Here is a 6,000-nt window from a genome sequence, read left to right as displayed (position 1 = left end):
TCTACAATGGTTCTCTCCTAATTGCTCTTTACACTTCTGCCTCTCTATAACATGTCTATATGAGACACTGATTATTTGTTTCCTGCTTATCTTTTTTTTTATTTGTTTCATGGTTATACATGACTAATTATATGTAAATGGATTATAACTTTTGACACATCATATATAAATTGAGTATAACTTCTAATTCTTCTGATTGTATATGAGGCAGAGTTACACCAGTCATGTAATCATATATGCACATAGGGTAATAATATTCAATTCATTCTACTGTCCTTCCTATCCCCATACTCCCTCCCCTCCCTTCATTCCTCTCTGTCTAATCCCAAGTACTATATTCTCTCCCTAGCCCCCACTTTCTTGTGATTTAGCATTTGCATATCAGATAAAACATTCGGCCTTTGGTTCTTTCAGATTGGCTTATTTCTCTTAGCATGATATTCTCCATCCATTTAGCAGTAAATACCATAAATCATTCTTCTTTAAGGCTCAGTAATATTCCATTATTTACATATACCACATTTTCTTTATACATTCATGTGTTGAAATGCTTCCATAATTTAACTATGGTAAATGAGCTGTTATAAACATTGGTGTGGCTGCATCACCGTAATCACTGATTTTCAGTCCTTTGGGTATAAACTGAAGAGTGGGATAGCTGAGTCAAATGGTGACTCCATTCCAAGTTTTCTGAGGAATCTCCATACTGCTTTCCATAATGGTTGCACCAATTTTCAGTCCCACCAGCAGTGTATGAGCATATCTTTTCCCCACATCCTCGCCAACCTTTATTGTTGCTTATATTCTTTATAACTGTTGTTCTCACAGGAGTGAGATGAAATCTTAGAGTAATTTCCCTGCTCATCTTTAATAATTGACATGACTCAGACTGTCTCTTTTGAAGTTCAAGTCTGGCTTATTTATTTACATTAGTACCCACATACTGACTTCTAAGTCTACCTTTATCCTTGAACCCCAAAATCATAAGTCCAAAATTGTATGTGGTATCAACAAATGGGAGCTCCACCTCCACTAAGTGAACTGGCTAAAACTGAACTCTGATCTTGTCTACCACATATCCAGCTCCAAGTCTTCACATCCACTCTAATCAAATCTAACCTTCTCCAAAGCCTTAACAAATGTCATTAGTGTTCTTCAAGAAATCCAGGCTGCCACGTTGAGGAGCCGCCACTGCCTCTGCCGCCGCCTCTTTGTTGTCACCTCCTCTGGCTGAGGAGGCTCCCTGAGCAGGGGGAGTGGGGAGGAAGGGGTCGGCCGCCGCAGCCATGGAGGCCAACTGGACCGCCTTCCTGTTCCAGGCCCATGAAACCTCCCATCACCAACAGCAGGCAGCACAGAACAGCTTGCTGCCCCTCCTGAGCTCTGCTGTGGAGCCCCCTGATCAGAAACCATTGCTTCCAATACCAATAACTCAGAAACCTCAGGCTGCACCAGAAACATTAAAGGATGCCATTGGGATTAAAAAAGAAAAACCCAAAACTTCATTTGTATGCACTTACTGCAGTGAAGCTTTCAGGGACAGCTATCACCTGGGGCACCACCAGTTCCTGCCTCACAGGGATCAAGTTGGTGTCCCGCTCAAAGAAAACCCCCACCTCGGTGGTTCCCCTTATCTCCACCATTGCAGGGGACAGCAGCCGATCTTCGCTGGTCTCCACATTGCAGGCATCTTGTCTACAGTCACTGCATCTTCCTCAGGCACCAACCCCAGTAGCAGTGCCAGCACCACAGCTATGCCTGTGACCCAGTCTGTCAAGAAGCCCAGCAAGCCTGTCAAGAAGAACCACGCTTGTGAGATGTGTGGAAAGGCCTTTCGAGATGTGGACCACCTCAATCGCACAAGCTCTCCCATTCGGACGAAAAGCCCTCCGAGTGTCCTATTTGTAATCAGCGCTTCAAGAGGAAGGACCGGATGACTTACCATGTGAGGTCTCATGGAGGCATCACCAAACCTTATACTTGCAGTGTTTGTGGGAAAGGCTTCTCCAGGCCTGACCACTTAAGCTGTCACGTAAAACATGTCCATTCAACAGAAAGACCCTTCAAATGCCAAACATGCACTGCTGCCTTTGCCACCAAAGACAGACTATGGACACACATGGTGCGCCATGAAGGCAAGGTATCATGTAACATCTGTGGGAAGCTCCTGAGTGCAGCATACATCACCAGCCACTTAAAGACGCATGGACAGAGCCAAAGTATCAACTGTAATACATGTAAACAGGGCATCAGTAAAACATGCATGAGTGAGGAGACCAGCAATCAGAAGCAGCAGCAGCAACAGCAGCAGCAGCAGCAGCAACAACAACAACATGTGACAAGCTGGCCAGGGAAGCAGGTAGAGACACTGAGACTGTGAGAAGAAGCTGTCAAAGCAAGGAAGAAAGAAACTGCTAACCTGTGCCAAACCTCCACGGCTGCTACGACACCTGTGACTCTTACTACTCCATTCAATATAACATCCTCTGTGTCATCTGGGACTATGTCAAACCCAGTCACAGTGGCAGCTGCAATGAGCATGAGAAGTCCAGTAAATGTTTCAAGTGCAGTTAACATAACCAGCCCAATGAACATAGGGCACCCTGTAACTATAACAAGTCCATTATCCATGACCTTTCCTTTAACACTCACTACCCTGTAAACCTCCCCACCCGTCACTGCCCCAGTGAATATAGCACACCCTGTCACGATCACATCTCCAAGGAACCTGCCCACACCTATGACATTAGCCGCCCCTCTCAATATAGCAATGAGGCCTGTAGAAAGCATGCCTTTCTTGCCCCAAGCTTTGCCTACTTCACCACCTTGGTAAACAGTATTATAATATCAAAATATGGGTTAAAGTAAATATTTACCAGCAACTTACTCTTAGTTGATTAAAGCAAAAAGCAAACCATGAAACTGGGAAATTTTATTACATTAGTTAATAAGAGTGTAGTAGCATTTTCCTCCAATTTGGCTGGGATGGTTCAAAGTAGGGTGTATATGTAACTTATCACTGGACCACTTTAGTTTAATCAGAAATTCCTTTTAGCTGACATAATTGCTTAAACAGAATAGTATTTGGCAAGATAAAATGCCAGAATCAAAACCAATCATAAAAAAACAAAACCCATCAAAATTTAAAAAACAAAATAAAAAAACAGCATTACTGTTTTTTTTTTTTTGAGGGGGGGCACTGGGGATCAAACCCAGGGCCTTATGCTTACAAGGCAAGCACTCTACCAACTGAGCTATCTCCCCAGCCCTCAGCATTACTGTTTCTAATACCAAGAAATCATTTTGTTCTAAACACTAGCAGAAATTTCTCCCTATACAAGGTGGATGGCTGATTTTAACCTGAAATTCTAAATCCACAGATTGAGAGCTAGTGTAGAATTGTCTGTTTATTGTTTTTATGAGTAAATACATGCATTATCATAATAAAATGCATTTCAGAGAATATGCATTTTACCTTTGGGAATATGTTAATTTCAGGCAGCATTCCCTATGGGAAAGATGATACCAGCTCTGATATGCAAAGCATATGATAATTTATCATTCTAACTTCAACATATAATAGGGATTGTGACCTGATATTTGGAGATGTAAATATTGCTCAGCATATTAATCCTGATGGAATATAGCATTGTAGTTGACTTTTTAAAAAAATTTTTAAAAATATATACAAATTGTGTTTTGGTAAGAAAGGCCACAATTGACAGGAGAAGTCAAGTGTACGGACCCAGGGGTCCTAACAAACAGGCCAGTGGGACTCCTGTTCAGGAGCCAAGGAGTACTTTGGAACAGTTTAAATATATTGCTTTAAATTGGAAGACGCTGGAGGCACTGGGATGTAATATGCCCCTCTCTCTCCCAATCAGAGCCTGTTGATGTTACAACAGGGACAGATGTGTTAGATGCTCACTAGAGTTTATGTCTTATATTAAATTGTATACAGTTTTTATTCTAACCACTAACTAGGTAGTATGCCCCTTCAGAACAAGCAGAGTATATCTTTTTTTTCCTCCTTCCGTTTAATCAAGTATTGTGCAGATTTGTTCAACTTTGTAAATACGGACATCACTTTTTTTTTTCTTTGATAAAGCACTTGTATCAGCTTTTGGTGTTTTCAGGGAGACAGCGGTCTGTACTCTCTGTAGAAACCCAGCAATGATTGTGCACGTTGAGACATGTGCTTTTTATTTTTTAGCAGGATATTTTATCTCTGATACATAAGGTAGAAACCAAAAGCTAGGGAAACAGATACTCTTTACACCATCATGCCACACATTAATGTTTGTAAAGCATTGTGTTTAAAAAAGAGTTAACTAAAACCAAGATGCTGTGATTTTTTTTTTTTTAGTTGCAATGATTGTTTTTTTCCATTTTTAATCTTGCAGTTAAGACAAATGGAAATTAGTTGTGTTAATCCTGCAGAATGTTTGTTTGCAGTACTGACTATCAAACTGGATGACTTCTGTTTATACCCCACTGTGTCAGTTCAAGCATAAAAATACCTTGCATCTATTATATCAGGGATAGGTATCTGTGTGTCATTATACAAAACAGTTCTAGGGGGTTGAACTACATAGTAAAAAAATAAATATATAGTACCTAGTGTAAAATAATTTTATAAATGATCTTTTGTACTTTAGGACATTAAATTGTACAACTTTTGTATATATAAGAGCTTAGAAACTTTCTGTTTAGCAGGAAGGCAACACATTCCTACACTTTTAATGTATATGTTTGTTATAATGTCCATGTAAACATGCCCTATGTTTGTGCCTTTTAATTAGTTTGTCTCAATAAACAAAATGTAGAGGAAAAAAAAAAAGAAATCCAACACAGGCATTTGTGTTGCTCTGTTGTCCCTCTTTCAATTTTTATCTCTCCTTGCACACTTTTTATTCTCAAATAGTTCTTAAAACAATTCCATTCTCTCAATTTCCATTGTTATTTTGTTCTACTTTACTTTTTAAATTTTTTTATTTGTTGTAATTTGTTGTACGTGACAGCAGAATGTTTTTATACATTCTGATAGATCATACATAAATGGAGTGTAATTTCTCATTTTTTTGATTGTACATATTGTAGAATCACATCAGTCATGCAGTCATATATGTACATGAGGTGACAATGTCTGTTTCACTCTACACTTCCTAACCCGATACCCCTTCCCCTCCCTTCACTCTCCTCTACCTAATATAAAGTAATTTTATTCTTCCCTAGCACCCCCCCATTGTGAATTAGCAATCACATATCAGAGAAAACATTCAGCCTCTGTTTTTTTGGGTTTGGCTTATTTCCACTTAGCATGGTATTCTGTAACTCCAACCATTTACCAGAAAATGCCATAATTTCATTATTCTTCATAACTGAGTAATAGTTCATCATATATGTATACATATATATACATATATATCACATATATATTATATATAATATTTATATAAATCATATATATATATCACAATTTCTTTATTCATTTTTCTGTTGAAGGGCACCTAGATTGGTTCCACAGTTTAGTTACTATTAGTTGAGCTGCTATAAACATTGATGTGGCTGCATCATTGTAGTGTGCTGATAGGGTAGAAATTTTTCATATTTTCTCATCCTTATAATTAAAAGGTAATTTATTGCATGATATCTTTGCTTTCCTTTTCCCCCCAAGTCCAGACTGTTTTATACTTTGCTTCTAGAGATATTCATCTAAAGAGCAAATACACTCTTGTGATTTTGTAACTTAAATCCTTTGATGGTTCCATCAAGGGAAGAATCCTTTAATGGGTCTATCAAGGGGAAATTCCACACATTACCACACAAAACTCTGAGTGAAGAAAGCATAGTTCAATTCAGAGGTTATTTCCTTAATGATGTTAGGAAATGAATATACAATGCAGTTACAGAGTCAACTTCAAAATTGATTTCTATTTAAAAACTTAGGAAAATAGGAACTGTTAAAAAGTAGTTCATTAAGGATGATTCTAATGGATT

The 6,000-nt window shown here is 38.5% G+C and overlaps 1 pseudogene; it reads left to right on the top strand.

The window, feature by feature from the left end:
* Positions 1–1,286: 1,286 nt before the first annotated feature.
* LOC124977605 (vascular endothelial zinc finger 1-like) lies at positions 1,287–2,874 on the top strand (annotated as a pseudogene).
* Positions 2,875–6,000: the final 3,126 nt, after the last annotated feature.

The sequence above is a fragment of the Sciurus carolinensis genome, chromosome 2, assembly GCF_902686445.1.
Source record: "Sciurus carolinensis chromosome 2, mSciCar1.2, whole genome shotgun sequence".
Classification (NCBI taxonomy): domain Eukaryota; kingdom Metazoa; phylum Chordata; class Mammalia; order Rodentia; family Sciuridae; genus Sciurus; species Sciurus carolinensis.
Note: the sequence above shows the minus strand (reverse complement) of the source record. Positions and strands in the feature narration are given on the sequence as shown.